At 42.2% G+C, this 12508-nt stretch overlaps 1 protein-coding gene across 3 annotated transcripts in view; it reads left to right on the plus strand.

Annotated features, from left to right (window-relative positions):
• Positions 1-7362: 7362 nt before the first annotated feature.
• Positions 7363-12508, plus strand: part of filip1b (filamin A interacting protein 1b) — a 49040-nt gene continuing 43894 nt past the window's right edge. For all 3 annotated transcript variants that reach the window (XM_075459318.1, XM_075459319.1, XM_075459317.1), the window contains exon 1: positions 7363-7704. The gene's annotated coding sequence lies outside the window, so the exon portion shown is untranslated. The remainder of the gene's footprint in view (positions 7705-12508) is intronic.

A 12508-nucleotide genomic window follows, 5' to 3' on the forward strand; every position in this document is an offset into this window, starting at 1 on the left:
GGCCCTGTGAGGCCCTTTGGGACCCTGTGAGACCCTGTGAGGCCCTGTGTGGGCCCTGTGTGGGCCCTGTGAGGCCCTGTGAGGCCCTGTGTGGGCCCTGTGAGGTCCTGTGAGGCCCTGTGTAGGCCCTGTGAGGCCCTGTGTGGGCCCTGTGTGACCCTGTGAGGCCCTGTGTGGGCCCTGTGAGGCCCTGTGAGGCCTTGTGTGGGCCGTGTGAGGCCCTGTGAGGCCCTGTGAGGCCCTGTGTGGGCCGTGTGTGAGGCCCTGTGAGGCCCTGTGTGGGCCCTGTGAGGCCCTGTGAGGCCCTGTGTGGGCCCTGTGTGGGCCCTGTGAGGCCCTTTGGGACCCTGTGAGACCCTGTGAGGCTCTGTGTGGGACCTGTGAGGCCCTGTGAGGCCCTTTGGGACCCTGTGAGACCCTGTGAGGCCCTGTGTGGGCCCTGTGAGGCCCTGTGAGGACCGTTTGTGACCCTGTGAGGCCCTGTGTGGGCCCTGTGTGGGCCCTGTGAGGCCCTGTTGGACCCTGTGAGGCCCTGTGAGGCCCTGTGTGGGCCCTGTGTGGCCCTGTGAGGCCCTGTGAGGCCCTGTGTGGGCCCTGTGTGACCCTGTGAGGCCCTGTGTGGGCCCTGTGAGGCCCTGTGAGGCCCTGTGTGACCCTGTGAGGCCCTGTGTGGGCCCTGTGAGGCCCTATGAGGCCCTGTGTGGGCCCTGTGTGACCCTGTGAGGCCCTGTGTGGGCCCTGTGAGGCCCTGTGAGGCCCTGTGTGACCCTGTGAGGCCCTGTGTGGGCCCTGTGAGGCCCTATGAGGCCCTGTGTGGGCCCTGTGTGACCCTGTGAGGCCCTGTGTGGGCCCTGTGAGGCCCTGTGAGGCCCTGTGTGGGCCGTGTGTGAGGCCCTGTGTGGGCCGTGTGTGAGGCCCTGTGTGGGCCCTGTGAGGCCCTGTGAGGCCCTGAGGGGCCTCTGAGGCCCTGTGTGGTCCCTGTGAGGCCCTGTGTGGGCCCTGTGAGGCCCTGTGTGGGCCCTGTGAGGCCCTGTGTGGCCCTGTGAGGCCCTGTGTGGGAACTTTGGGGCCCTGTGGGGCCCTTTGTGGCCCTGTGTGGGCCCTGTGAGGCCCTGTGAGGCCCTGTGAGGCCCTGTGTGGGCCCTGTGAGGCCCTGTGTGGGACCTTTGGGGCCCTGTGGGGCCCTTTGTGGCCCTGTGTGGGCCCTGTGAGGCCCTGTGAGGTCCTGTGAGGCCCTGTGTGGGCCCTGTGTGGCCCTGTGAGGCCCTGTGTGGGCCCTGTGAGGCCCTGTGTGGGACCTTTGGGGCCCTTTTGGGCCCTTTGTGGCCCTGTGAGGCCCTGTGTGGGCCCTGTGAGGCCCTGTGTGGGACCTTTGGGGCCCTGTGGGGCCCTTTGTGGCCCTGTGTGGGCCCTGTGAGGCCCTGTGTGGGACCTTTGGGGCCCTGTGGGGCCCTTTGTGGCCCTGTGTGGGCCCTGTGAGGCCCTGTGAGGCCCTGTGAGGCCCTGTGTGGGACCTTTGGGGCCCTGTTCAGGGGACGTTGTCTCACATAGTTTCATGTTTGTACCAGCAGGGATGATCAGTGATAGAAGAAAGTAACGAGATGATAAGATTTAATCTGTAATCTGGGAACATGAACTGGTCTGAGTGTGAGAAAGCACCTTTTTGTCTCCTAATATAAAATCATATCTGCCTGTGGACACGTTTGGCTGTGTCATAAGACTGGATCGTTTTCCAGGGAGAGGTGAAAAAGCCGAACATTGTGATCCAGAACACACTGAGTGAGTGTGTGTTTCTGCTTAATTGTGCAACAATTTGGCTGCTTTGCTTTGCTTTATCTCATGATGTGTTTCTCTTTCTCGGTGCTGACATGATTCATAATGCTGGAGGACAAAACAATAGAACTTTTAACCGTGTTTAAAATCCATTTATGAAAAGAAAACCAGTTTAAGGTCAGCTGTGTTGTGTCTGCTGAGGCCGGCCGTCACACTGTAAAACAGCTCAGATCCTCATTCTCTCTCAGTAATAATGTCTTACTCTGACTCGCTTTGATTGGAACCAAATGTCCTTGCTGTGAATAATCTTTTTGTGTCTGAAAAGGTGCAGCGACACCCGTTCTTTTACAGCTTTAAACAGAAAATACATCCACAAACTGACTGTAACAACCTTCACTCACATTATAAGACTGTTTTACATCAAAAACCTTTATTTTCCAGGATTTTTATCTACTTTTTCTCTTGTATTTCTGCTCTAAAGAATATATCTATATAAAATATTTTAATAGTTACTTTAATTGTTGTTTTTAAAAGGCTAAAATATAATTTATTTATTTATTTATTTGCACATTTTACATATAAAACATCATAATAATAACAATAAAATGAAACATTGTGCTGGAGAAGTTGTAAGCCAAAAAAGGCTTATAGAGATACCTCCCCAATATAAGCTAATATAGTTATCTTTACAGTGAATTATTCAATACGATACAATACGATTCAATACGATATGATACAATTCCATACGATACGATACGATACGATACGATTCGATTCCATTCGATGCGCTATGATGCGATTCGATGCGATCCGATGTGATTCGATATGATTCGATACGATACGATACGATACAATTCGATTTGATTCGATGCGCTATGATGCGATTCGATGCGATCCGATGTGATTCGATATGATTCGATTCAATACGATACGATACGATACGATTCGATTCCATTCGATGCGCTATGATGCGATTCGATGCGATCCGATGTGATTCGATATGATTCGATTCAATACGATACAATACGATTCGATTCGATACGATACGATTCGATGCGATTCGATGCGATTCGATTCGATTCAATTCGATTCTATATGATATGATACGATTTGATGCGATTCAATGCGATGCGATTCGATACGATACGATACGATACGATACGATACGATACGATACGATACCATACGATACCATACGATACGATTCGATTCGATGCGATTCAAATATGATATGATACGATTCAATACGGTACAATACGATTCGATTCACTTACATCATGTTCTGGGGGAAAAAAGGGACAGTGTGATTTGACATGAATCGTTGCTGATTGGACCGGTGGTCCGACCTTTGAACCGGAAGGACAACACCCCCAGACAAACAGAAACAAATGAACATGTCACAAACGTGAGAGCTGTGCACTTTATAACATTTTTATGAACTAATTTATCACTATTCTGCATAATGTGACCCCCTGGCATTGTATTGTATTACCTTAATGTTCTGCGTTTTCACTAATTGTAAAGTTTGCTTTAAAAAAAAAATTATTAAAAAATATAAAGTTCAGTTTGAATTTTTTTAAAAGGGGAGCAAAAGAATCGGTTCTTTTAGCAAAACTAATCCGTCTCAAACATTTCTTTTGGATGAGTAAAATCTTGGACATGTAACAGCCCACACAGTGTTACAATTTATAATATAAGGATAAATTAAACTGTAATAAAAAGTTAAGACACGGGAATGGTTTATCAATGAACGAACTCTACTTAGAATACCAATTGACTTCATTGTCTTTTTACAGACAAATTCAATATGGTATTTCCATGTTAATTTTTCATCTACAATGGCTCCTATGAATTTAATTTGAATGTGATTGAGTTATTTCAATGTTGTCTATGAATATTTTGTTTTTTTCTTTTGTATACTTTTTCTTCTTATTACAAAATATCATATCATGTTACTGCTTGACTGCTTAAATTGGATATTTCAGGATTTTTGGGGCAACTCTGCGTATATAACAGAGCAAAAGATTACTGCAGTGTTATAAATAGCTACAGTGCATTAGCCTGGGGAGAGCCAACCATGCCATCTAGTGCATCTAACAACCAGCAAGCGAACTGTTCTGTGATGCCTACTTAAATTAACAGGCAATAATGTCAAGAAGAAAAGCTGGATTCATTTTGTGGAAAGGAAAGATGAAACAAGCAGCTCGTGAAAGGAGGTCAGGATCTCCCACCTTGACCCCTGAAACAGAGACCGACCACAGAGGGCAAGAGGATTTATTTACAAATTTAATGTACATCTCAACCTTAACCTTCCTAAATGAAAGGAATGACAGTGAGTTGAGGATCACTGCCAACACCTGGCTCATTTTCCGGCTGTCAGTTTTACAACTCTCAGCAGAGCCAGCAGGTGTGCCACAGGGACTGCTGATCATAGCTGGACTCATACTGCTCTTTCCCTGCTAACAGTTCGCACCAACATATCCAGGACAAGCTCACCATGACAGTGGAAGCTGCAGAACTGAACACTGTGAGGGATATTTGATATCTGCCGTGTGCTCGTGTGATTACACTTCGAAGCAGTTTGGTTCAGTTAAAACTAGGGCTGGGCAACGATTGAAATCTAATTAATCACATGATTTCCCTGATTAATCGTGATTAATCTCATTAGTACACAAAATCCAAAAATGAATCCAAAAGTAGTGTATAGCTTTTAGCATTTAGCTTTATTTTAAATGTGCTGCCATATGAATGAAAGTGCCATAACATTTGTTGTGCAAACACACTTTTAACATCAGCATCTTTCTGTAGTTTTTATGTAGAAGCCTCGCTCCACTGTCTGTTTCCTTGAATGACTTGCTGCTATCAGTTGTGTGTTTTGCCTTTAAGTGATATTTTAGACTGGAACTACTACGCTGAGAAGACAATTCAACTTGGCAGTGTTTACAGATGACTTTGGTTCTGTCGACTCCGCCGTCTGGAAGAACTTTAAAATGAAAATGGCCGAGTAAAAGTTCCGTACCCTTCTCCATGTTTGGTGGATCCGCCGATTACTTTCTTTTCCTGTTCCACAGCAGACAGCAGCAGACTTTTACAAAATAAAAGCCTGAGAGCAACAGACTTTTACAAAATAAAAGCCTGTGAGCAACAGACTTTTACAAAATAAAAGCCTGTGAGCAACAGACTTTTACAAAATAAAAGCCTGTGAGCAGCAGACTTTTACAAAATAAAAGCCTGTGAGCAACAGACTTTTACAAAATAAAAGCCTGTGAGAAACAGACTTTTACAGAATAAAAGCCTGTGAGCAACACTTTTACAAAATAAAAGCCTGTGAGCAACAGACTTTTACAAAATAAAAGCCTGTGAGTAACAGACTTTTACAGAATAAAAGCCTGTGAGCAACAGACTTTTACAAAATAAAAGCCTGTGAGCAACACTTTTACAAAATAAAAGCCTGTGAGCAACAGACTTTTACAGAATAAAAGCCTGTGAAATTTAAGGTTTTATTGATTGTTTTTAAGTGTTTAAACTCCATGGGCCCGTCTTATTTAAGTGAGCTGCTGCAGCCCTTCACTCCACTCAGAGCATTGAGGTCAGCTGACCAGCTCCTGTTGGCTGTTCCCAAATCCAGACTAAAGACCAGAGGTGATGGAGCTTAACTGTAAACGTTGAAAAACCAAAGTTATTTGTCGGCCCAGGGAACAAGCTGTGAACTGGCAACCTGGAGACCGAACAGAATAACTGAGGAAATCTGATGTGTGACGTTGTTTTACACCAGACTCCGGCTGAAGGACACCAAGCAAAGACTAATGAGACAACTGCGACTCAAATATGAGTTTCCCTGCAGAGTTCCTCTGCTTCCCTCCCACCCTGCCAAACCTTCCACTCTGATTATGATGTCACCGCTCGGGTCCGATGGGCTTCCTGCTTCCTTCCTTATCGAACCCCATCGGCCTTGTTTTCCGTTCGTTTTTAATCCTCACTTCTGTCGTCATTCTCCTTCCAGACTGCTTATTGAAATGATTAGGTTAATGGCAGCGTTTAAGGTGGTCTGAGAGCTCGGAGGCCTTTTTATTCCTCTTTTATCACCGATGAACAAAGAACAACCAGGAAATGATGGTAACCTCGAATTCTACTGTTGCATTAAATCTAACCAAGACTGCAAGATAAGGTTTAAAATGAAACGATGGTCACATGCAGGACTTTAATCTGAGTCTTCTGGAGCAAAAATCTTTAAGGTTTGAATGATTTTAAGCATTTAGATGGAGAATCTGATCCACAACTGCACACTGTAATGTATTGCTGTATATTTACGGTGGATTTAAAACAGTATCCGAATGTATTTTACAATAATTGTAAAATACTGTTGAATATTCATCCCTCACATGTAAATGAACAGTTAAATCATTAATTTAACAATATCAGTAGATAACTGGAATTTAACAGCATAAAACAGTATTTGTAAGGAATTGATGTCCAAATCTAAAATACGTTATTATACTGTTAAATAAATTACGGTAGTTGCACTGTAAAATAACCACAACTACCATTAGTCTACCGTCATATACTGTAATCCAAAAAAAAAGGTAATATACTGTTAAAATAAATAACAGCAGTTGCACTGTTTTGCAGTTTTATTTTTTGCCGCATTATTTTGATTATTTATATTTAAATATATATTATATATTTATTACATTATATTTATATATTTTTTAACACTATTATATTTTGATTATTCATCAAACAGTATTATACTGTTAAAATAAATTACAGTAGTTGCACTGTAAAATAACTACAACACCTACCATTATTCTACGGTCATATACTGTAATCCAAAAAAAAGATAATATACTGTTAAAATAAATAACAGTAGTTGCACTGTTTTGCAGTTTTATTTTTTTGCAGCATTACTTTGATTATTTATATTTAAATATATATTATATATTTATTATATTATATTTATATATGTTTTAATATATTATTATATTTTGATTATTCATCAAGCAGTATTATACTGTTCAAATAAATTACAGTAGTTGCACTGTAAAATAACCAAAACAACTGCCATTATTCTACGGTCATATACTGTAATCCAGAAAACGGTAATATACTGTTAAAATAAATAACAGTAGTTGCACTGTTTTTCAGTTTTATTTTGATTGTTTATATTTAAATATATATTATATATTCATTATATTATATTTATATATTTTTTAATATATTATTATATTTTGATTATTCATCAAACAGTATTATACTGTTAAAAATAAATAATGAATTTAAGTAGTTGCACTGTAAAATAACAGTAAAATACTAGCGTCCCAGTATTTTACTGTTATTTTACAGGGAAATTCTTTATAGTGTAGTTAAATCTCCAATGAGACTGAAATATATAATAATAGGTAAATAATCAACAAGGAAACGCTTATTTCTAAGCTGCATCCGCTCAAAATGATTTAAAAGTGTCTCATCAAATCAACACAATGTTGACGGAGCTGAGCCAAACCCCTGGCTGTGAGCAGGAGGAGTGGTCAGGCTGCTGGACCAGTGATAGTTCAGCTGTTTGGAAAAGCCTCAGTCAGTTGAGCTGCTCACACAGACTGAGAGCATAGGTTAAATATAGAGCAGAGTCTCACCCCTGATGACCGCCGGCAAACAGGCTGAAACACAGGGGCCGAACATCCTGAAGCGCGAGGAAGAGCGGAGTTTAATTCCAGCTGAAAGAAAGATTTGTCCTCAGGTCTGAGACTTTACGTTGCAGCTCAAACTCTGACTGAAAAGAAGAAGAAGAAGAAGAAGAAGAAGAAGAAGAAGAAGAAGAAGAAGAAGAGCTCAAAGTTGGATTAGAGAGCAGAAGACGAACACACTGTGATGTTGGGAGAGGTTTCAACAAAGAACTGAGGTCATTTTGGGACATAACAGCTGAGAGACCAGGTGAGTAACCATCAAACCTTTCATTTTATTCTGGCAAACATAGAATAAGATGTTCTTAAACATGCATTTAAACCAACATATCTGAGATCCTGCACATGGGCTCACAGTAAACAGCATGCTGTGGAGAAGATCAAATCCACTGAAAACCAACAGAATTATATCAGTGGATGGAAATATACATTAATTCAGATGCTGTCAAAGTTTATCATCTTTCCTAAAGTGATTATTGGTGATTAGTGAGTATTAATGGAAATCCTTTGATTAGAATGTGAATGAAATCCACATAAAACAGTTTATGAGAGGGAATAAAGGCTTTTTTACAGCAGAATAAACTGACCGTCGCCCCCAGAGGCTCAGTCATAAGGCTGCCAGATAAAATCTGGATATCAGGAACATTTTGGATCCGAGCGGAACACAGAGCTTTGTTTCAGTAGCAATAAGTCTGTGACTGAACCTTTCATTTCTTCTGATTTTATGCTTTTTTTAGAGGCTGAAAACACGCTGCTTTTTCTTTAAAGAATACCGGCTGATCAGACACGAACCGAACCTTCGGGCTCCAGTTCATTATGATGATAGTAAAAGCTATAAAAAGATGGCAAACCCATTCATGTTGTGGTAATTGCATTAACTGAAGTTGATATTAATAAAGCTGACGGCTGTATTATCATCAGTATCTGAGGACTTATGCTCTTAAATAAAGCTGAGCCGGAACACAACCAGGTTTTATATCATATAACATGTCAAGATTTTAATCTATTTATTCATGTGAGCCATTTGTCTTTGAGGGCTTCACAGTCTGTGCCACTCATGACCTCAGATAGGCACTACTTAGTTTATTTAGACTATTTTACAGGCTGTCAGCGCCAAACAGACAGAAATTCAAACTATTCAGAGGGGAAAAGGAGAGAAAACGTAACGTCCCGATGGACATTTGGACCGAGACAATGAGCATCATCATGAGAATATAAGCACAGGGAGGATGAAACACGATGAACGTGCACGGTTGGATCTTTATTCGTGTGAAATAAACTCGTAAATGGTGTCAGGAACAGGAAGTAAAGCAAACAGAATGCGTAAAGGAGTAAACTCCGACTCCGAGCCGACAGAATTTAAAACCTGGTTAACACTCAGAGAAGACGCAGAAAGATATAAAATCACATTAAAAAAAAAACACATAAACCATGAGAAAAAATCCATAGACCGTGAAAATAATCAAGCTTAAATTATTATTTGTCATGAATTAATTTAATTTCTTTTCAATTCCTAATAAAGGTTTATTCAATCAGAATAAACTAATATTTTACTCGTTTCAGAGCTAACCAGATTTTAATCTTACATACATTCATCCTTATTCTAAACAATCTAAATATAAAATCCATGCAAATACTTACAGTTATACTAACTGTAATTAAAGATTATTGCTCTGCCTGCTGTAATGTATATTTATAATATTTAATATATGTTTGCATATATTAAGGGACAGTCATCATGCTACCTGTAAGCTAAAGTTCTACCAGGTGTTCGGTTGAATCATCGGTTGTTTTTGACTCGGGTTCGGCCTGCAGCTGCAGGTTCAGCAAATGTTTAAGCCATTTAAGTAACGAGAAGCTACTGAAGTCATTGCAAAGGTGACCACAAAGCACGCCTGATGTGTGAGGAGGGGTCACCGAGAGTTAGAGAGTTAACTGGCTGGGTTTAAGCAACCTTTTGTGTTCGGTATCCGTGTTATGTTGCAGCACAACTTCCAGGTGCACAAACCGGACAAACCTGTGTTAAACTCACCCAGAATCTTTATGCTGTGGCCAGCAGCGGGAAACCGAGGGCCTACAACACGAACCCAAAGGGGGGACGCCACTAAGGGCTGATTTATGGTCACTAAACCTTTCAAAGTTCTCCGTTGGGATGTCGGATACCCAAGACACTTCCCCTCCCGATCAGCAGGCGGCGCTACGCTAGACGACCCAATCTCACAACGTCTATGGTGAAAGTGGCTGATCGGTTGTTCCCCTTCCGGCTCCGTTCCTCACAGCAAACGATGGCGACCGAGAGAGAAAGACTGTTGTTGGAGTTGGAGCTCGTTGATGTTGAAACGCAAATAGTTTTGACCAAATGTGGACCGGCACACAGTAAACTCTTTCAGAAATGGCGGCGTTGTTGTTCTGAGAGGAAGGAGCTAAACCGGGAAAGTGATCCCGGAAATGATGTCGTTAGCCGACCAATCACAAGCCTTGAGGTCTCCGTGAGTCTACGGATAGATAGATAGGAACTTTGGCCGACGCACGCAAGCGACGGAGAGCGCCGCTAAATGTTTTTATCAATCAATCAATCAAACTTTATTTATATAGCCCTTTACAATAGCCAACTGGTACTCAAAGTGCTTTACAACAGGATAAAAACAGCAAACCATAAAACAAAACATAAAACACGATTCAGAAATGGTAAAAGTGCTAAAAGTGCTGCAGGGCATTAAAAGCCTTCCACAAGTGCAATAAAATGAATTGAATAAAATTTATATAAAATTAAGATCATTAAAAAAGAGCGGATAGAATAGGTGAGTCTTAAGCTTCGATTTAAAAAGGCCGAGATCAGTGATGGTGCGGATGTCAGGGGGCAGTTTGTTTCACAGTCTAGGAGCAGCAATGGCAAAGGAACCATCACCCCACTCTTTAGATCTCGACCTTGGGACCTCTTTTATGTTAAAAACGATTCTATATCAACAATATGTTCAGCTTGAATCGTGTTTTATGGCCGTTAAATCACTTATTTTTCTAAGTAACGCCTGATTTATGGTCGTCGACAGAGAGCGACGGAGACTCGCGTAGACCACAAGGCTCGTGATTGGTCGGCTAACGACATCATTTCCTGAATCACTTTCCCGGTTTTAGCTCCTTCCTCTCAGAACAACAACGACCGCCATTTCTGAAAGAGTTTACTGTGTGCCGGTCCACATTTGGTCAGAATTATTTGCATTTCAACATCAACAAGCTCCAACTCCAACAACAGTCTTTCTCTCTCGGTCGCCATCGTTCACTGTGAGGAACGGAGCCGGAAGGGGAACAACCAATCAGCCACTTTCACCATAGACGTTGTGAGATTGGGTCGTCTAACGTAGCGCCGCCTACTGATCGGGAGGTGAACTGCCTTGGGTATCCGACAGCCCGACGGAGAACCTCGAAAGGTTTAATAGCCGCTCCGTGACCACGGAGACGGATTGACGGATAGCGACGGAGAAACATACCGAGGCCTTTAGCCTCAGACTGTGTGCTGCTACATAAAGAATATATAAGTTCCCATCATCATCAGAAACCTACCTTACTTTGATCTTCACACACGGGAACCCTTGAATGAAAAGCGTCTTTTCACGAGCCGGTACTTCCCGCCTCTGAATCCAAAGAACCCCAAACCAGGAAACTAGGAAACAGGGGCGATTTTAGGATCTGGTCTTTAGGGGGGCCCAGCCCCCAGTGCTCACAGAGGCACATTATTTATCACTAATTGAGGCGAACTAGTACATTTATAAATTTTGGAGCCGTTTTAGTTTTGCTTTGAGTAGTGTTTTCCCCTACAACATTCAATTTTGACCTCTTCATTTCAAAAGACTTGTGGCTCGACAGGGATAACAGAGAGCCTGAGACAAATATTGAAGATAACTCAACATTTATTTTGGGAATAAAGAGTTAAAACAAAAACAAATGCTAGAAAATAAATAAAATGGTCACTAAAATAATGCATCCTCGAGCAAAAAAAAAAGTGTTTTTGCATAATATAATATTTTAAAAATGTGCTGAGCCAGGGGGTGCCGAGCTATCTCACGGTGGTGCCTCGGCACCACTTAAAAATACCCTAGCCTCGCCCCTGCTAGGAAACTCCAAGTTAAATCCTCCTTTGTTTCAACAAAACACTCCAAAGCAACACGAAATTAAACAAAGAGGCGCGGGAGGGAAGAGCTCCGCCCACAGAGGACAGGTGGAGGTTTCATAGGAGGAAGGGTCATTCTGGTGTACCGTAGGAACAGAACGAGGAGATGTTAAAACACGGGCAGACCGACACATTACGTCATAGTTTAACAGCCAAAAAGGGCTTTTGAATTGTTATATTTCACGTGAATGAAGCTAATAAATGTTGGCTAGTTACGATGATGGTGTGAAAGAGGAAAAATGATGATAAAATGGCAAAAACAATCATATTTGGCTATCCTCCAAAGCATTACTTTCCACGCTGGTCTCACAAATTCACAAGTGAGGCAAAAATCCGCCCAAAATAACTATGGTAGGAATAAAGGTGAGTGAATTTGAAGTGTGAAAAAAAAAGAAGAATTCCAGGAAAGGAGTATTTCTGTGTTAATGACTTCCTGGAACGAAGCTGTACCCACTGAACCATGCAGGGCGAGCTCCCACTCACTCATGGAAAGGGAATCTGTGAGACACTCGCTCCAGTAAAAGCTTGTTTCACAAAGCAGCACAATGCTCATCTCCGGGGATGGGCTGCTCGTGCTGATATCAGAGGAGATGGTGCAGCAGATATGTGTGGAAACACTCAGTGGGGTCACATGGCACTGAAAGGATCGGATTATTGGCTAAATTACAATAAAACTGAGTTATTAAGTTCATGTAGACACCTTAATCTGACAAGAAATTGTATCGAATCGAGTTACTTCCTGAGAGGAACCCGGTGGTCCGAAGGAGTATCGTATGATGGAACCAGAAGTCTCTGATTCAGGCAGCCAGAACCAGACGTTCTTGTACCAGGAGCAGACTGAGGGACAGACGCAGGTTTCTGACCATCTTCACTGGATAAAATATGT

This window comes from Odontesthes bonariensis, chromosome 24 (genome assembly GCF_027942865.1).
Source record: "Odontesthes bonariensis isolate fOdoBon6 chromosome 24, fOdoBon6.hap1, whole genome shotgun sequence".
NCBI lineage: Eukaryota > Metazoa > Chordata > Actinopteri > Atheriniformes > Atherinopsidae > Odontesthes > Odontesthes bonariensis.